General features: G+C 47.8%; 1 protein-coding gene across 1 annotated transcript in view; it reads left to right on the forward strand.

Moving 5' to 3' along the window:
* The first annotated feature begins 11772 nt into the window (after positions 1–11772).
* FHDC1 (FH2 domain containing 1) overlaps positions 11773–21456 on the forward strand; it is a 97692-nt gene continuing 88008 nt past the window's right edge. Inside the window, exon 1 of the mRNA XM_086962311.1 lies at positions 11773–12027. The gene's annotated coding sequence lies outside the window, so the exon portion shown is untranslated. The remainder of the gene's footprint in view (positions 12028–21456) is intronic.

Below are 21456 nucleotides of genomic sequence, written 5' to 3' on the forward strand. Positions count from 1 at the left end.
CATACTGACTTGGGTAGCTGCTTCCTAACCCTCTTGAAGCCCTGACCTGCTAATGCCCCGCCGGCACTCACCCATACCGAGCATAAAGGATTGAATAACTTTCTCACAAACCTCTTGCGTCTCCCGATTACTGCAATCTTAATGTGGCTGTTCACTAGTAGCTCTTCTTGGCAACACAAAAGGCTTCCGGAATTCTCTACATATGTTGTTCTGACATGAAGTGACCCTATCCCCCAACCGCATTCCCTCAGCTCCTGGAGCCCCGACCATCATCGGCTCCTTCAGAAGCAACTGTCCACCCACCTTTAAGTTTCTCTTCTCCTTTCCTCTTCTCCCTGCCCCTAAGTGAGTGCCCTGACATAGCACTCATGACACTGCAAAACAGGGATGTTTAGGGATGTCCCAGTCTGCTACATAGCCATGTAGGACTTGACACATAGGACAGCCTACTGTAAACTCAGACTCAACCAAGTCAAAATATATGGAGTTTGTTATTATTATAGCTTGTGGAGCATTACTTCATAGATTACATACTCCAGCCCTCCCGTCTCAGGCTTTTGAATTGAGTGTAAAAAGTCCTATGCCTGTTTCATGGAGTGAAAGATTTGGGGTTGTCCTTTAATAATAATAATAATAATAAAACCATTTTTAAAGCGCCTGGTTACACCTATGACGGTGTGTCCCCGCGCTGAAATGCTACTACTCCCAGATGAGAAAGAAAGTACAAGGGTACTATTTATTTGGGGAAGAGATAAGTTTTTAAATATTGTCTAAATCTCGTTTCGGAGGGCTCCATACGAAGGTTTAGGGGAAGGCTATTCCAGTGTTTGCAAGCCAAGAAACGGAAGGAGCTACCTTCAACTTGGATTGTGTACCAATCCCCGCCTGGGCCCCTTGATGCCGGGAGTTGTTGATCAAGCCTTTGAACTCCTTGCGCCTCCGCTTGGCACAGGGGCGGCTCCACCACTAGGGCGGAGGAGTGTCGCCCCACTGCTTTGCTCGCAGTTCAAGAAGCAGAATTATAAAATGGTAATAACTTTTAGTTCTTTTCATTTTATGTTTGGTTGCGGGCGGGTGGGTGGGGCTGCTCTGCAAGCAGGTAGGTGAGGAGTGGTGTGCCTGCCCACTCCCGAGTGCGCAAAGACTGTTTGGTCGTCCCCCTGCGCCCAGCCAAACCTGTCATGTGCACTCTGCCCTTCTCCATGCAGCCTGCATGGAAAAGATGGCCTCCCCATAATCTGCTGGCTGGGCAGCGTCCCGCCCAATCACAACACTGCTTTCAGCATTGTAATTGGCTTAGAGGAGGGAGCCTGGCTGCCTGCTTCTGCTTCCTGGTCCTGTGAGCTGGAGTGTAGGAGCAGAGAAGACGCGGGACCGGGCCGGCGGAAAGGTACGTTTAATTGTTTTTTATTAATTAACCACCGCGCAACCTCCCCTCGTGACTTCACGCCCCCCTAACCCGCGAGCCATGCCAGCGTGACTGGCGCAGCTGATAGCGACATATCTGAAAAGATTGTAAAGGAGCAGGAGGCAACAATCTTTGTTGGGGGTTCTTTGATGGTTCCCTTATTATCACCCTCCAACAGCGCCTCTCATCTCTCCATAGCCCCAGTTGTCACATGTATTTTATTTGTTTTATAGCATCTCACGTACCAATTGTAAGATGTCAGAGCACTTTACATCACACACATATAGAGACAATGCATCATACATGTAAATCAGAGTAAACAAAATGTTACATAAGGCAAAGGGGACTACAAGGTGTAGGATTCACATGTTATTCATACAGGTAGGCATTTTTAAAGAGTGCTTGGTCTGGAGAAGCACAAACTTGGGGTTCAGAAAATAACACATTGGTTATCATTGACTTTAATGATAACAACGTTTTCAATGCAAATAAACCTTTATAGCAGCATCAGGATAATGAAAGCCTGGGAAAAACATAAGATACTAACTGTTACCATGCAGTTTGCAAGCAGCTCTTTGATGAAAGTTTACAGGTCACTGTGCTAAATTACGGTTGTTGCTTATGAACTGCACAGTAACCAAAGAATCTCTGTGACAAAAGCAGTATCCCACTCACCTATGCACATAAAATACTGTTTTTTTAAATGCATGGTACACTTTCTATGCAGTAGGCATATTAACCATCTGTGCTACATCACATAACTCAAAGCTGTCACTGGACAAAACTCTCATCTCTCTCCAGCAGGCACATTAATTGTATTGTCTTGACACATTTATTGTTGCTTGAAAACTGCTTATTATAGAGGAACTTTGCAGTGCTTTTAAAACTGTTGCCTGCGGACCCCCTGGGAATGTGTCACGGACCCCTGGGGGTCCGCGGACCACAGTTTGGGAAACACTGCTCTACAACACTTCACTCTATGCCACTCTACTCTACTCCACACCACTCCACTCCACTCCATTCTATGCTGCTCTTCTCCAATGTATTCCACTCCACTTTATGCCACTCCACTCTATGCCACTCCACACAAATCAATTCTAAATCACTCCACAACACATTACTCTACTTCGCTCGATCACACTGCACTCCAATCTATGCTGCACTACTGTACTTCCCTTTACAACACCCCACTCTGCTCCACTCTATGACTCTTTATGACATTCCTTGCAATTTCTTTTCTTTTTTTTTTTAAAACCTTTATTTTGTAAAAACGGAATACAGTTACAGACCTACAACCACGGAGGCTGGTCAGTAGTACGCAATACCAGTAGCACAATAATACACAGCTCATCAGCCGACAACCCGAGGGCCCGGCAGCGAAAAGGCACGATATAATGGACAACTTGTGGCAATAAGAGGATAAATAAAAGGTTTCACATTTTATATTTTATAAATAACAAAAATTAAAACACAAAAAAGAGTCGAGGCGGTACCATGCAATGTAATGACTGTCTCATACGGCAGGGGGAGACAATTGGTTAATGAGTATTGCTATGAAGGAGGAGAGATCTTGGAGAGGGGGGGCCCGAGAGCAAAACAATACATCACATACAATGGGAAGCTAAGAAGCCGGAACGCACAGTCAAGGGAATTGAGGAATGTCGGGAGCTTCAGTAAAGGGGGGAGTGCAGATCTCTCCTCGGTATCAATTCCATTGACCCCATATCCTTCCCCATTTCTTGGGCCTACCACGGGAGATATACACGATTCTTTTCTCTAAACATGCACCAGTCCATGTTTTCTTTCCAAGTTAAGACTGATGGTGCTCTCTGAGATCCCCACAATTGAGCAATGTCTCTTTTCGCGATCATGTTGCCCAGTGTGACCCATTGAGTCTGAGCAACAGTGCAATCATTCGGCTCTCAAATGTTCAACAAGCAACGTCTGGCCTCAGGCAATAACTCAACACCTGTCACTTCACCCATCACCGCATGGACTCGATTCCAGAAAACCACTACCTCCGGAAATTCCCATATAATGTGAAGGAAGGTAGCAAGCATACCACAACCACGCCTACACAGCCCATCCGCAGAATAACCCAGTTGTATCAAACGTGGACCCGTGACATAGACACGGTGCAGAATCTTCAGTTGCACCAGTCGGAGACGCGCCGGAATCGCGACCTCTTTAGGGGAGGATATCGCAGCCTGCCAGTCTTCTTCGTCCAATTCCAGTCCATCGCCAGTCCAGACACCCCGAAGCTGTACAAGGAGGTCTGAACGGTCATTGATGAGTTTTTTATAGATGAGAGAGATAGTGCTATCAGGGACGTACCCGTCAAGCACTCTATCTTCCAGGGAAGAAGACTCCAGGATCGTAGCAACAGCTGGGAAAACCGACTCAAGTGCGTGGCGAACTTGGAGATATCGGAAAAATTCCCTATCACTCAATTTATATTCCTGTTTAAGTTCATCAAAAGTCTTAACTCCGTTCTTGGCCCAGAGATCGCCCACTTTACTGATGCCAATAAGGTCCCATCTATCGAATACCTTCGCCGTCCATAGACCACCCAGTCTCTCCGCAGCATATAGGGGGGTCGCTCTAGTCAGCCTGTCCGTCCACCCCGTAGCCGTAGTTGCACTACCCCATACTCGTACCGCCACCCCAGTGGGGCCCATCAGGTTCTTCCTGGAGGCTCTAGAATAGAGCGCTCTATTATAGTCGCCCCCGGGCAGCTGCCAATTATCCATCTCGAATGCGGGATTCGGAACAGGACCGTACATGGCATGGTTAACAGCGCTCAGTTGGGATGCCCAGTAATAGCGTTTAATATCAGGCAACGCTATACCACCGTCGTACCAGGGCAAAGTCAACTTTGCCAATGCTATGCGAGGTCGCCCGACCCACACCAGCTTTCTCTGGAGGCCCTCAATTTCACTGAAATAGCTAGCCGGCACCAGATCAAGTGTGTTTTGGATGGCATACAAGAATCGGGGGAGAGACATCATCTTGAACAGGGCCGCTCTTCCCAAGGGGGACAACGGCAAGCCACACCACGCTGCAACATCCGACCTAAGCCGGGCAAGCGGAGGTAATAAATTCCGCTCATAGCGCACTGTGAGGTCCAATGAAATGTAGATCCCCAAGTACTTAAAGCCAACTCTAGAAACGGGTATCGGGCAAACACGAGGCAGAGAAGGTAATTCTACTGTGAGAGGGTAGATATAGGACTTGGCCCAATTGATGACTAAACCGGAATTTTTACCAAAGGAACTCGAGACGTCAAATAGGACACCCAGTGACTTACGGGGAGAGGTAAGATACAACAATATGTCGTCGGCGTATAGCGATATACGATCCTCGAAGTCAGGGGACCATCGAATGCCCTTGAGCGAAGGTCCCCTGCGGAGCCACGCTGCAAGGGGTTCAAGGGCAAGCGCAAAAAGAAGTGGCGACAAAGGGCACCCCTGCCTCCTGCCTGGTCCGAGAACAAAGGGTTCCGAGGCCAAGCCGTTGACCACCACCTGAGCCAGCGGTTGCTCATACAGAAGTCTGACCCACCCGATGAACTTAGGGCCAAAACCAAACTTAGCAAGGGATGCCCACAGATATGGCCATTCCACCGTGTCGAAGGCCATCGAGGCATCAAGTGAAACCAAGATGGCCGGCTCATCAAGAGACCCCGCCCTTGCTAAGACGCAATGAAGACGGCGAAGATTGAGCGCGGTGTTTCGATGGGGGATGAAGCCAGATTGGTCCGGGTGTATCAAGTCACTGATCACCGTAATCAGCCGGTTTGCCAAAAGCTTCGCCAGGATCTTGGGTTCCACATTCAAAAGCGAGATTGGCCGATACGACGAACAGTGTTCACGGGGCTTGCCATCTTTATGGATGACCACAATGGACGCCAGTCTCTGGTCCCGGGGAAGGGACCCGAGATCTGGCGATGCCGAAAACATCCGACGAAGATCCGGCGCCAATTTTTCAGGGCACTGCTTGTACAGCTCGACTGGTAAGCCATTCAGACCTGAGGCCTTCCCCGAGCGAAGGGAGCGGATGGCGAGCGCTACTTTATCGGTGGAGAATTCCACCTCCATAAGCTCCTTGTCCGATTCTGACAGGCTAGGCAACGCGATATCCCGAAGCAACAAGTGCGAGTCTTCCTCCGGCCTATCTGAGACCGGCGCATAAACCTTCTGAAAATGCTGGGCAAAGACCTCAACTATCTTAACCGGGTCCACCACTCTCGTACCATCCACTTTTTCAGCAACAGGCACCACCCGATTCAATCTATCTCTTTTGTCTAGCCAAGCAATCAGCTTTCCCGCTTTGTCACCAACATCATACAAACGCCCCTGTTGCTCACGATTCATTGCCTTGGCCGTGTCAGTCACCAGAGCTCTATATTCAGACTGTTTAAGGGCCAGAGAATGTAGTCCCTCAGGTGTAGCCCCAAACTTCATCTGTTCCTCCAACCCAGTGATTTCATTTTCCAAGCCCACCACTTCTGCATTTTTGCACTTCCTGTCGCTAGCAATCAAAGATAGAGCCTGACCACGGATCACAGTTTTATAAGCCTCCCACAAGGAGACAGGGGAGGACACCGATCCTTCATTCTCAGCAAAGTAGTAATCCATACACTTAACCACCTCCGTTCTAATTTTGGGGTTACGAAGGTGCCAGGGGTTGATCGGGGCAATCCGACCCCCAGCCCCCAGCTGTACGTCAATAGTGAGCCAGAGTGGGCAGTGGTCGGAGATCCCCCTAACTAAATGCTTGATTTCCCTTACAGAGACTATCTGCACCGCTGGTATGAGGATATAATCGAATCGAGAGACTCCCATGTGCTCCCGAGTAGAAGGTATACTGGAGCTGCCCAGGGTGCAGTTGCCTCCAACAATCCGCTAGACCCAACATGTCCAAAAAATTCCCCAGCCATAACTGCGATGCGGGGAGGAGTCTGGGGGGCTATGATCTTCATCCCCACTGACAACTGAATTAAAATCGCCACCCACAACCAACATGCCGTCAGGGAACCCTAGGACCACCCTACCCAAATCAGTAAATGTGGTGGACTGTAGACCGAGCGGAACATGCACAGACAAAATGGAGATCGTCTTCCCTTCCCACCGACCCGTAATAGCCGCATAGCGGCCTCTATCATCCAGCACCGTGTGATCTATCTCCAGGTGGAGGGAGTTCCTGACCAGGACGCCCGCCCCCCTCGACCCAGTGGTAAATCCAGAATGGGCCACCATACGGTAGCCCCGTCTATTCAGTGCATGGCACGTATTTCCAACTAAATGTGTCTCCTGGAGTAAAACCACATCTAGGGAGCATCGCTTCAAGTATTGCAAAACTATCCCCATTTTATCCTATCACCAAGACCGTTGACGTTCCAGCTCAGCCCCCTCAGCCCCCTACCTCTCATCCCAGAAATGAACACTCTGCCCCCCCCCGCCACGAAACAGGCACATAGGATAAAATGTGGAACAACGCGCAGCCTCGATACAAACAAGAAAGAAAAGACCCCCCCACCACCCCCAATAGAACCCTCAAAAACACACACCCCCACCCTGCACCCCTGCGGTAGACCGAAAAGCCACCCCAACTTGCAGTGTGCCTGTCGCCCCATTAAACTAACCTACAAGAAGAGAGAAAAAAGTCCCCAGAGGAGGAAGAGTCCCGATTCCCCCCACCCCCGGGTATCCACACTATATAGACATAACAGTCACAGAGCCACTGCCATAAGTCCATAAAATTGGCTCGCCGGCGCAGACTCACTACTCCTGTTCTTCCAAGCCACCTTCGGCGCCCCTCGAACTCTCTAGGCTGGTACGGTGTGTTGGCAGAGTGTCTAACCAGTCACTGGCCACCTCGGGCGGTCAAAAAAGAGCGCACGTTCTTCATATTCAATCCTCAGGCGGGCCGGAAAAAGCATGGCGTACTTCAGTCCCATGTCCCTGAGTCGCCTTTTCACCCCCGTAAAGCTCATACGTTGTTTCTGCACCGCCTGTGTAAAGTCCGGATAAAAACTGATCGACGCATTCTCAAATTTAGTGGGACCATTGGTACGTGAGGCTTGCAGGATAGCGTCTCTGTCCCGGAAATTAAAAATCCTGGCTATTATAGGCCTCGGAGCGGCCCCCAGCTTGGGCTTCCCACTGGGGACTCTATGAGCAGGCTCCACCGTGAAAAAGTTACTGAGGCCCTTTGGTGACAAGTGTTTTAAAACGAGGTCTTCCACCAGAAGGTCTGTAGACAAGTCTGCGGAGTTCTCTGGAAAGCCTACGATGCGGACGTTGTTGCGTCTGGCCCGGCTCTCGAAATCATCCAGCCGATGGGCAAACAAGTCATTGGACGTTCGGAGATTATGGTCTTCGGTCTGGAGATCCGAGACATCCGTGGTCAGGCTCGCGGTCTTGATGTCCAGGGACTTGACCCGCTCATTGGTTTTCCCCAAGTCCGTCCTGATAAGATTGACTTCGATCGCCACTGTGTCTATCTTAGCTGCCAGGGTTTCATACTGCTGGCCCATAGTTGTCCAAACACTTGCAATGGCGCCCATAACATCCTTCAAAGTCGGCTCCTCAGTTGCAGGAGGACCATCACCAGTCTCCTCAAAGACCTTTCTCACCCCGCCAGGGGATCCTTTCGGGCGGGTAAAGCGATCTATGGTCTGGGATTGGGCAACCCCTCCTCGGTATGAGCCTCTGGTGGCACGCTTCTCGGTATCCGCCTTGCCCGCCATGATGGGCGACGAGCTCTGACGGAACCTTTGGGATCTGGTCAGAATGATTCCCCTTGCGGCAAGCCTGTAGAGGCGAGAGGGCGAGGATCGAAAGCAAGCGTAGGACTGGCAGCAGAATCAGGTCAGCCGTGCCGATCGGCAGCAAGTCTCCGTCAACAATGACCAAGAGCGAAACCGAAAGTACCACAGGAGCAGTGGACGCGTCACACCAGCCGTTGTCGTTCAATTGCCACCTGGGTACCTCGGGGACTCAAGCCCGTGGATGGTCTTCGGTATAGGCCGCAAGTTTTCAAAGTGCAGTAAGTCCGGTTCCCGTGGCCAAATCGATTTTTGAAAAAAAGTTTTTGTATCAGCAGGGCATCAGCGAAAAGTACCCGTCATCCAAATCAGGATACTTTGCAGGATAGATGCGGGAGGCGGAAAGGGTCTCAGGAGCCCTGTGCTCACGCGTCCATCTTGGATACGCACGAAGCTCCTCCCCCCATTCCTTGCAATTTCAATCAACTCCACGCTATGCCACTCCACTCTATGACACTCCACACTATGCCACTCCACTCTACTCCATGCCTCTTTATGTCACTCTACTCTATGTCACTCTTTGCCACACCACTTTATGACACTCCTTTCTATGCCGCTTCACTGTGCGCCACTCTACTCTCCTCCACTCTAGGTCTCCCACTTTACTCCACTCCACTCTGCAATTTTACTCCACTCTAGGTCACTCCATTCTACAACACTTTTCTCAACCCTCTGCCACTCCAATCCACAACACCTTATTCCACTCAATACCCTCTCCAATCAATGCCCCTCCACTCATTGTCCCTCCACTCTACGCCATTCCACTCTACACCCCTCCATACCATTCTATGAAATTCTCTGCCCCTCCACTCTATGCCACACCACTCTACGCCTATACACTCTATGACACTTTACTCGAATATGCTCCACTCTACGGGCTGCAACTCTACGACAGTCCATGACGCTCTACAACATTCTACGGCACTTCACTTTACCCCATTATACTCCACTCTACTTTACTCCACCCTACTCTACTCTACTCCACTCCACAACACAACACTATAACCCACTCCACTTTATCTCACTTCACTCTACGGCACTCCTCTGTACGATACTCCAAGCTATGACACTCTACTCAACAACACTGAATGAGACTCCACTCTAGGATACTCTATGCCACTCCACTCTATGACACTCCATGGCCCTCCACCCTATGGCACTTTATCAACACGTTATGACCCTCAACTCTACCCCTCCACTCTATGCCCCTTCACTCTACGCTGCTTTACTGCACTTTACTCTACTCCACTTTATACTGGTCCATTCTTCTCTACTCCATTTCACTCTACTCTAATTCATTCCACGATACTCCACTCCATGACACCTCACTTTATGCCACTCCGCTCTACGACATGCCACCCTACAACACTTAATGCCAATCCACTCTTTGTCACTCAGTGACAGTCCACAACACTACGTCAATGCACTCCAAGCCATTCTACTCCACTCCACTCCACTCCACAACACTTTACTTCATTCTACGACACTTCACCCCACTCTATGACACTCCCCCTCAACTATACTCCACTCTACATCCCTCCACTCTACTCCTCTCCAATCTACAACACTCTAATGTAATCTATGTCATTCCACTTCATGCACCGCACTTTATGCCCCTTCACTCTATGTCACTGCAGTCCACTCTAGGCGAATCCCTCTATGCTACTCCATGCCACTTTTACTCCGATCTACTCCATGCCACTTCACTGTACTCCACCCTTTTACACTCTACATAAGGACACCCCACTCTACTCAACTACACTCCACCCTATGACACTCTACTCAGGGCTTTAAGTGGGCCAGGTCTCAAGGGGGTCTGAGCACCGGCAGTTTTTTTAAAGGGGCCTCGAAACGGGTCTCTATCGGGCTCTGTTTTGTGCCCTGGCACTTGTGGTCCGTTTTTTTCCGGACTGCAGTGGCAGCAAGCACATCGATGTGTGCATGCTCACACTGCTCACTTCTCACTAGTGGAGAAGTTACGTCATGCCAGGTGAGCGTGGTAAGAGAAGGGAAATCCTTTAAAGAGAGTCATTTTCTCTCTTGTTTTCCCTTCTCTTTTTAAATCTCAGGAGCAACAACATTGTTTTGGTGTTACTGGGGCTTTAATTGGAAGCCTTTTCAATATTATATAGAAGCAACCTAGAAACATTGACAAAGCCAATAGTCCTTATTTGATGTAGGTATGATGTTACTTGTTGTATCATATATCTGGATGCAATGATAGAAACAGCAAAATATAAGTTAGGTTGCACACTATGCTGAGCGCAGATTTTTACCTTATGTGATTTTTAAGCCACGCCCTCAATTACACTGGCCACGCCCCTTTGAGAGACCCCCCCTGTTCTTTCATCCCACTTAAAGTCCTGACTCTACTCTATGAAACTCAACGACTCTCCACAAGCCTCCACTCTACTCTACACCACTCAACTCTATGACACTCTACTTCACTATCTGCCACTCCATTCTAAGACACTACACTCCTCGCCACTCTACGCCACTAAGTTTTAGAGGAGGTGAATAGCAACCAAACTGGTGTGCAACATGTCTAACTCACTTTAGCGAAGCCAACATCTCTTGCATAGACAAGACCTATTAGCTTTGCCAATGCTTGTTTAAAATGTTTTGACTGACCACGTGCCCGAGTACAAGCTGCGCTGCCTTCATGAGACTTATCTCTTGCTCCGAAGGACTTTTGTCCATTAAAAACTCTTAAGGTTATTGTCCTAGTCGTGATAACTTCTGCAAGATGACTAGGTGAGTTGGAAGCACTCTTGAGCTGAGATCAATATCTGCGTTTCTCTGTTAAGTGATTTCAATGTCATACCCATCCTCATTTTTCTAGCCCAAAGTTATTTTTAATTTCCATAAGGCATAGGGGTCATTCTTCTCAGCTCGGTGTGTTGGCCTAATTGAGACAACGGATTTGACGACCAACGCAGGAATCTCACGTTGCCTTGCATTATGCTACCTATTATATATATAGTGTGCTTTTCCTGCAATATACCCAGAATGCGATGAAAGCAACAGAACGTTGTAAATTACTCATACCCGTCAGTGAACAATTTAAAGCATCCATGAAGCTGCAGCTACTCAATTTTGAGGATTATAAAATTAGCATGTTAGTGATTCTTTCCTGCTTGATAAATTGCCCCTCTTGGAAATGCATGCGAGGAATCTGTTAATGGGCGGTGTGCGGGCCCCACTCACTCTTCTAACCCTCAACTGGTCCTGTTTGCAGTACTAATGTTGCTATGTACTTGCGCGAGACGACTAAGAAGCAAATTTGAGCATCCGCGAGATAAGAACTTTAGTGCAGCCTTTTCAGGATTACAGTCGGCAGCATGAGTCAAGGTGCCTTTGTACTTCATCAAAGGTGACCGAATTTACTTCCCAGAGCGAGTTGGGTGGGATATCAGGTAAAACACACAGAGGCGGCAGCGTGGAGGGAGGAGCAGGCTTGGTTAGTGGAAGAGGAGTGACTCCACCGCTCCCCTGGGGCTTCTGTTTAATCACCTGCGGGTGCGCATGCGCACGCGCACAGCCCTCCTTCGCTGGAGCCAGTGCAGAGGCGGCAGCCAGTCCTGGATGAGAGCTGGGAGCTCGCAGGGTCGACGGAGCCGCGGAGACACCGGGAGGCAGCAGCAGGGTTGGGCAGGAGCAGCAGATCCGGCGAGGGCAGCGCAGGGCTTCCGGACCAGTCGAGGAAAGCGCAGGGGTCCCAGAGCCAAGCAGGTGGAGGGCAGCATCTGCGGGTCAGGTGGACGCCCGGGAGGCAGCGGCGGAGTGCACAGTAAGTACTGCCGCTCCAGCGACACTGGTCCAGCAAAGGGCGCGCGGTTTGTATGGAGGAATCCGCGCCATTCCCGGCGCAGTGGTGTAGGGTCGTAGTTGTTTGCTTGCTGGGCTGTGTTAGGTTAGTATAGGGCCGAGAATGAGCAGGCGCTCCCGTGCTATACCGGCTCACAGTACTGCTGAGCGGCAGGTTGTGGTGTAGTAAAGGGGTGCTGCTGGTAATTGCAACTAATCATACCTTTTGGGGGTGACCAGCTTATAACGGTCGTAAGTCTAGAACAGGCTTCTTCAAGAGTAGTTGGTTAGCTTCTGGTAGCATTCCAGCTACCCCCCGAGTAGGAGGCTTTTGATTGGCTTATTGAATATAGGTGACCCAAAACCGAAAAACGTCTTCTCAAGATCAAAATGTGTGTATGTTCCCAACTTTTTTTCAGAAACTTATGTTTGGAGATTTTTTTTTATATTACAAAACATATTAAAAGCTGATATTTGAGTGAAGCATCATTGGGGGGCGGGGGGCGGGCGGGCTTATGTTATTACTTTGGTACCAAGAGCATTGCAGCAAGGACAGGTGTGTATTACCCAGGTAGAGGCAAGCCAAAGTGTTAAAGCCATGTTCACATTACCGCTGAGGTGACCAATGTTTTGTCTGTTCCGGTCACTTGTGTAATCGTGACTGATATGGTCACTGTCATAACACATTAGTAGCTCGGGATGATTTGTATTGAACATGAGGAGCTCTGTATACAGACAGAGGGAGATCCCTGGACCAAAGAGAGCAGCCTCTGAGTACATAACTGCGCCCAAGCTGCACCTGCTGTGGTCGGGGGGGGGGGGGGAAGGGTGACAACACATCCGGCTGGACCCTCATGATCATTGTACTCCAGCCCCCTCGCCAAACTGAACCCATCCCCTGTCCTGATAAAAAATCAAGCATATGTAGCGCTGCCTACTGTGGATGTATTGTTTCGTGGAGCGTTAATCTATGGGATACTTGGGAGTCGCTACTCCCTCATCACGTTTCGAGGGGGCCGCGTCATTTTCCGTTACTCCACGGACACCGCTCACCCACCCCAACCTGGAGCATTCATTGGGACTTCGGATTGTCACCGTGGGCACCGCTGGGCTCGATCAAATGTAGGCAGGTGCCTTAGACAGGAGACCGATAGGATGACAGTGAGGAATGTCTTCCGAGTGTCAGGGTGGAGGGGGTGGGCATTGGACTGGGTGATCAAATCACCATAATAAACTCCCTTTACTGAACTACTGTTTCTAAGGCAGTCTATTAAAACGCCCGCAAGTCAACCATGAACATAACCATGAACATACGTGTGGTGAATGCGAGAAAACAGCTGTCATTTAATTTGGGGCAAGAACACCGCTTAATTCTGATTTCAGTTTGACGAGGGGCGGGAATTTTTTTTGGTTTTTTTTGTGTGTTTCTTTTTGAATGTGTGGAAACCAACTGTGTCGGCTGGTTTTAGGGTATGCTGCGGCTCTGAGCTAGTTTGCTAGCAGCCTTGCACGTGCGCAGGTGTTATTTCATAGCAGGCTTGCAAGTGCGCAGGTATTGCGGAATCTGTCAAATGAAGTTTCAGAGTAAATCTCTATAATGCTGTGCTGTTTTAATCACTGTGACGACGCTGTTATTCGTAATCCGTTTCTCTTTATAGGATTTAAGACTGATGTCCCTACAGTGATTTGAACCTGTGTATAATATTAAAAGAGCATTCTCTCCCTTCCCTGAGCACCCCCTCACCCCAATAAAAAATAGCTGACGCTGCAGTGTCTCGGGTGGACCGCATCCTTGTCAAATTCCGTAGTCGTGTATCCTTATTGCTGCGACCTGTCTATTAACTCACTTATTCCTTCACTGACCTACAGGATTGTTCTGTGGCTGTAACTTCCCCACCCCCAAGGCCTGACATACATTGACCATTGTTCAGGCCCTAGAGACCCCGTCTCCGAGCCCCGCCCTTCCCCTCTTCACACTAGTGATTGATGCCGGAATTCCCAGGCTCTGAGTGGCTGCAGGGTTGTGCCCCTTTGGGGCTCCATCACACAACCCGGACAGCCTCTGAGTCTTCCCCCCCCCCCCCCACCCCCCCTTCCAGACCCTCTGAACAGGCTGCTCCACTTTTCCCACGAAGACCTAGTGAAACCTGTGGAATGGAATTCCCCCAGGCTAACACGAGCCCTGGGGGAATTCCATGGGGCTTATTGGGTTTGGAGGAGGGGAGTAAACAAACGAAATGTGACAGCGGGAACAGTGTTGTTCCTGCGCGAGGTGAGGGAGCGGAAGTGCGGTGTAAGGCGTGGTGGGGCTCGGGAGTTCTGCTCATTGTGCATAGCGTCGGCAGCAGCCCTCCTTTCTCTTGTGCTGTATGAAGAGGCGCTTTCATTGACAGGCCCGGTGTTAAGCGGACCTTCCTTAGAGCGGCCTCGATGTATCCACCTCCTCGAGACCTCCCACGATCTAACCTCCTCTCGGGACAAGTCGCGGGAATAACCATGAAGCCGGGGTGGTGGCTCTACGGGGCTCCCCCTCAACCTCTCAGATTGTTGGGGGCGGCGGGAGGCCATAGGTTATTAGTATGAACTTCCAGCTGTTGCCTAACACAGCCTTATTGGCACGGATGCAGTGTGCAGTGTTGTGAGTTGGTGCACTCATTCCTACAGCCCGTACCCCTCAGCCTTCCTAGCCCACCCCTTAGTGAGGTCGAGCCGGGGGTCTGTAGGCCCCGCCAGTCCTCTCAGCAGCTTCCGTGTCTTCCCACCCACCCACCAGGTGTCCGCCTGGGTCCCGTGCGCTGCAGCTGTCCCGGTGTCTGCCTGTGGCAGGCATGAACCTCCAGGGAGGGGTCCGCACTAACTACAGCAGCAACAATAAACATCCCAGCTGGGAGCAGGGCAGGCGACGCCTCTCCCACGTTAGTCACATGCACCCTCGCTGTTTGCCTGTTGATCTGTCACTGTACATACAAGACACACCCGGGGCGACTCCCACTGAATGCTTTCCTTATTTTATTATTTTTAAATTGATATTTTCTTTCAAGCAACTCTGACCGCCTACCTTGCCCCCTACGTCGAGCAGCCAGCAGTGCCTTGCCGTCGGCGGGTTGTGTTGATGCTTTCTTTGGGCTTCCCTTGGGGCTATGCATGGCATTACCATGTGGACCGTGTGTTTTACTTCTCAATCTCAGCGGGGAGTGACCCGCTGCTTTTTATTTTTGCCCAAGTATGTTACCAGCTGCGATGATTTGTTGCGGTGGACATTGCCCGAGGAAAGGCTCTAATACTTTGTTGCTTTAACACGGGTGTGATGTATGCTTTGTTTTGCTGTTTCCTAGGGCTTAGGTTGGGGTACCGTTTTCAAATATGCACCACAAACCTTTGGCTTTCCATTAAAATGTATGGCGAGTCTTGTTTTCCATACACGATTGTCCTAAAACTGTCTCGAGTCTCTGCCCCTGTTTTTGTATGATTATTTTTTTATTTACGTTTTTTACCTCCTGTTCAGAAATACCCTCCCTAGATATGAGGTAACCTGGCTGTAACAGAAGGAAACCCAAGTCTCCACCTTTGCTTGCAATTGCTTTGTGCGTTGAATGGCCCCTCGCCCAATGGGACAATGGCTTACTGAAGCAGGTGTAATGTTTCCTACACGTTTTGTTTATACCTTGCATTGGCATACACGCTGCATTTAAAGAATTGGTTTTTGATTTGTGACCGGTAGGAACTTTCTTGTGCCTTTCGTGCGCTATTGTTCAGTGGGACTGCTGTAGGACAATCACGTTGTCCTGGATCCTCCCGGGAACAGGAAAACGTGATCTCCTAATGTCCTGACAACTGGAATTACTAGTTCTTCAGGCGGGAGTGTACCATAAAAGCAAGCACTTGATGCACGGTTGGCAGGGCCTTATGAATTCAATGTAGTATTTTTTTGGGGAGGGAGCGGGTCCCACTGTTGTAGGCAATTGGTAAACAATTTCACACCCTGTCTTTTCTGGTGTTATAGAAATGGACTATATCCCCTAGCCAGTGATGCCTCAATTATTTACTGGTAATACTAATTTCATCTATAAATTGAGTTCACGAAGCCGCAGGGGTATCAAAGTAAGTAACATTTGTCATACTGGTTTATGATAATTGTAAAATTGCTATGGGGGAATCTGCTTTAGCGGTTTCCAGTCATGTTGCGAGCATGGTGGCAAGCTCAAGTTGTTGAAACGGCAGTGATGAGAGCATGTTTAGCCTCTGGTTTTGTGATCATGGCCTCAGCATATGCCGGTTCCAGTATATCGCCTTTATTGAAGGACTTTTCCGAAGTTGGCAGAGCAAAAGACTCGGTGCAAATTTTGCCTTGACCAAATCAATGATAACCACATCTGATTCCTAAATGGCTATCCTATATATAATCCTTTACGATGTGAATGGGATGCTGGTATATTACAGACTTAATTGAGTTATATACCTCAGAATTACACATGATGTATGGTTAGAAATGATCCCCATGGGACCAGGTATTTGCATCATTGGTAGGGTTGATCCATGGAAAAAGGATTTAGTCTTTCCGTATTTGGATGAGTTCTTCCTGTGATTTTAACGCTCGTCAGCAAGTGAAAGACAATTTTGACCATGGATGGAACTTGAGTGGGATAGGGAGTAATTCAGGAGAACAAATCAACATATGGAGAATGCCTATGACTCAGATGTTCTCATCCAGTTGTAAGGAGCTGAAAGCAGACCAGTTGGCGCTGTTGCACTTCTCTCCATTATTGGAGGGGTACAACATTGTCAGAATCAGGACAGACAACAGTGTTTTTGTAACATATGTCCAGCATCAAGGGGCTTAAGCCTGCAGTCCTTCTCGTCTCAGCCACAGACGATTGTACATGGGTCGAGGCTAATTTGCTCTCTCGCTAAGTTCACCTTCCAAGGAAGAAGAATGGGCATGCAGACCTTCTGAGAAGTTTCTTGCCTCTCCTTAATGGATCTAACTATTTCCAGGCAGCATTTCAGTAGATAGTTCAGAGATTTAGAGAGTCTGAAGTGGATTTGTTTTTGTCCAGTGAGAGTGCACTATTGCCACAACTTAAGTGTGAGGGGGATTGGGTGGGATGCACTATCCTTTCCATAGCGTAAGACACGCCTGTATGCATTTTCCTTCTGTTTCCTTACTCTTGAGGGTCCTAAGGAAGGTAAAGGAGTTACGGGTGGAGAATCTCCTGGTGGTACCTTACTGGAAGTGTTGGCCATGGTTACCACTTCTCACCCCACCACACAGTCATTCCAAGTGCTCCCGCGTATTCGTAGGTCGCAGCACGCCGTACCCCGTAGAGGGGTACGAGGACCCCAATGATGAAGCATGACACCAAGGGGCCAGTTGGTGAGTGAGGGGACCCAAAACAACAAGGGTGTTCCCCAATTTTGGAGGACACACCCTTTACTGAAGGAGTGGATTCCTTTTGTTTATTTACATTTGCCCAGGGAGAACGAATCCATCTCGATCTATTTCTCTCTCTCTCTCTCCCCCTTTTGCTATTGATAGTGACATGGAAGTAAGGCTGCATTAATTGTGTACTAGTATCCAGTTTGTACATTATCAATTACGAAGGCCATCTTTCGTGAGGCTTGTAATGGTCTACTGAGGCAGAAGGTTAAGGTGACATATATTTAAAAGCTTCTCACAAGCAGGGAACTTTATAGCTTGTATCCTGTTAGTTGATGGGTGCGAGTCTCTCTGCCAGACTCTAGTAGAGAATCCGCATCACTCCCCTGTTTTGGTTCAGTTGTAAGTCAAGGTTTCAAAATGATTTGTCCTCTTACCTTTTATGGTGTAGTGAGGACATTAAATTATATTTTCAAATTTTAATACCTTTCTTTCCTAGGAAAGATTGTGTAATGATTTTAAAAAAGAGTTCCACATTCCTCACTGCCATTTGCATTCTTTGTAAAATGAAGATTTACTATATATTGGCGGACTTTCGCACAGTGCTAAGAAACAGTGAAAATCTAGACCTAAAGTAATCGGTTTGCATATTAATTACGCACTCTCTTGTTACATACATTTAGCTCGTTCCTTAATGGCCAAAAGTCTGTCAGCAGGAGTCGGTTGCACGGATGACGATATCACTCCAGCACCGACAAACTCCAATGCATTCCACACACTAGATTTTTTGATCATTTTGAAATTACGAGGATGCCCTGCTGTAGGATATGCTTTCTAGTTTTAATTGGTGGAAGCTTCCACCAGCAGCCATTGACTGCTGATTTTGTTTAGGTCTCAGGTCTATGGTGTTTAATACATTATAATATATAGATGTAGTGGGCTTTGTGTCAGTCTATTGCCCTTAATTAGATGGCTGCCATATCCATAACATTTCCCTGCTTCCTATTCGATGGCTTTCATCCTAATTCCTTGTTGTCCTTCCTTTGTAGTAATTCGTCTTTAATACATTTTGGTCATGTGACTTGTCCTTCCATGGTTTACATTCAGTGAACTGTTGTGTGTTTATTTTTATTTTTTAGAACTTCATAGGAGTGCATGTGTGTTATCGCTCTTTGTTCCTTTCTGATGTGTGCTGCCCGCCCTTCACACCTGACCACATTCCCTACTCCTCCATTGCTCTCCTACCCGTCCCTGTTTTTTTATATAAATACTTTTTGTTCATTTTTATTTTTTTTATGTTTAACTTCTTTTTATAGAGGCTTGGCTGGACTGCGTTGGCCAAGGTAAAAAGCAAGGGTAGTTGGCTTTGCCAAGTCTTGTTAAAGTGATCGAGAGGACTGATGTTTTGTACTTTCTGGAAACATCTTTGCGACTCCTCCAAAGAAGGAAAGCCTGCTTTGTTTACTTCCCTTCTTGGTTACAGTGGTTGTTACCATCGACATCCATGTTGTTGATACGCTGCCGTATAGTTGTACTAAGCGGTTGTGTAAACTTTGTCAGGCCCATCCTTTGCGTTCTTTGGTTTATGTTGGGGGTGTTCACAGGTGTATATTCTTTTTCTGGTTACACGTCTTCAAACTTCCCCTGGCACATCAGATAGTTGAGCGTTTTTGTGTGTTATGCAAGATGGGTGCGCTTGGGTGGGGAAGAGAATGGGGACGCAGGCTGCTCAGTTGAAGGAGCCTGTATGTAGAAGCTGATGAAACCCGAGGGGGGGGGATCGTGACCCCCTCCCCCCCCCCCCCCCCCCCCCCAACCTTCTCTTTTATTGAAGGAGAATAGGAAGATGTTAAAGACAACATTTTTTCCTCTCAGGGCTGTTTAAAACCTACCGTAGGTGCCTGCATGCACCTGTTGTGCCACCCTGTTTTCTGCGTTGTAGTTTCCATCCGCCACACCCAGCCTGTGTTATTGGTGTGTCGTGTGGCAGGTGGCTGTCGAGGTCCTTGATGTCTTTGAACATTCCCCCCCCCCCCCCCCCCTTTCAAGTAGTAAGATGCTTGTCTAGCTGAGACAGCTGTGAGCTGCAGCATGCGCAAAAGGCAATGGGCGCGCCACTCCCTTTTAAGCATTTTCTGTAACTTTGTCTACTGGGCTCAGCTTTTTGTGGCCTGTATTGAATGCTGCTCCTGTTAACGGATCTGTTATTTCCTTCATTCACGGTGACGTTTCTTTTAGATCAAACAAGTCTTTATCCAGCCTGGAAGCTCTAAAGGGTACATAGTACCAGAGAATCAAATATTCTATTCAATTTAAACTTGTGTTACCGTACTTGAAGTCTTGCATTTTTTTTCAAATAAGAGACTTTAAAATACTATAATTATTGCAGTTACAGAGCACACTCCTACTCCTGTGTTGTCCAGGCCCAAGAAACACGCGTTGATTATTACTGAACTCAATAATAGTACTTACTTTATTGACCTTGGATAGATGAAAGGCTGAGCAGGATTTAACCTGTGGCCATGGGGTTTGCACACTGATCTCTACACTGGATGCACTAAGATCGCACAACTCTCACGACCCAATCTTGTCCAATCCCATCGAGTGGATTCAGTTTCTGTTGTGGCTCTACTTAACCTGCCCAAAGGGCTCCACTCCCATCAAGAATTGTTCTGCTCGGCCTCACCCTGCAGTGCCCCTTTCTAGCTCCAGCTCATGCGTTTTTCCACCGGATGTACATGTTTGATCTGATAGAAAAGTTAACCAAATACCAGCGCTGGAATCCTCCCTGTGATCCTGTTTCTGAAATGGAAAATAATTTCACAGTAAACATTTCCTAAACCTGTAAAATATTTCGATACATCTGAGCAGTCGTGGGTTTCCTGCACAGGTAAAAATAGTTTAATCGCACAGTGTGTGTGAGAATAGGTCTCTCCTACAGACTGCTTTTAGCTGTCTGTTGCCTAAAAGCCCATTGTGTAGGATGCTAGCACTCACAGTGGGCTTTGTATCCGTGCATTGCTCAGCATTACTTTGCTCTCATGTCCATCTCGTTTGCTTGTTTTTTATTCGATGGCTTTCCTTCCTCTTCTTTCGTTTCTCGCCCCTAGAGCAGAGCTTCTTTACCTTCCTTCTGCATACCTGACTTGGATCCTTCCAGGGCGGACATCCGTGAACTACTTTTTATCTTTTTGTGCAGCACTCCATGGGTGTGTGTGTATGTATGTGTATATATATATATATATATATATATGTATGTGTGTGTGTGTGTGTATGTGTGTGTGTGTGTGTGTGTGTATATATAAAATACATATGCTAAATTGTTGGATGAGGTCTTGCTAACTACAAGTCTCAGCATGCATACCTGACCAGTATTTCCTTTCTGTTTATTTTGTCACATGGAGAGGGTGAAAGCATCACATTTTGAAAAAATGGTATAAAAACCAAAAGTGGACTATATGTTTGTACATTGAGAAAGAAAACTACGGTTTTCGAAACGCGTCTGACATAGAATTGAAAAATAAAAGACCTGCATTCCACGTTCTTCAGGTGTCTGTGGTTCATCCTTTGGCAGGGCGCCGGCTGGGTCGTGCAGAGAGGATTGAAGGCTTCCATATATATATATATGTATGTGTATATATATGTATATATATATATATATATATATGTGTGTATGTATATATGTATGTATATATATGTATGTATATATGTATGTATATATATATATATATGTATGTATGTGTGTATATATATATATATATATGTATATAATATATTCTCTATCAAATTCACCCCTGGGAACAGTTTCAACCCTCCCATCCCCTAACTTCACCCTGTTCCGGTTAGCGTTTTTCATTCCGTATCTCCTCAGTTGCTACCCAGTCCTTGGTTGGCAGAATTGATTCCTCCACCTGCCCCCTCCCTGTGAAGATTCTTTATTCCTTTTGCTAAATAAAAATACGTGAAATAGCCACTGCAGAATCATGACGCCCTCATGGTGACACAATTGTGCACTTGCTGCATAACACTGGGCCG

The sequence above is a fragment of the Lissotriton vulgaris genome, chromosome 3_1 (assembly GCF_964263255.1).
Source record: "Lissotriton vulgaris chromosome 3_1, aLisVul1.2, whole genome shotgun sequence".
NCBI classification, from domain to species: domain Eukaryota; kingdom Metazoa; phylum Chordata; class Amphibia; order Caudata; family Salamandridae; genus Lissotriton; species Lissotriton vulgaris.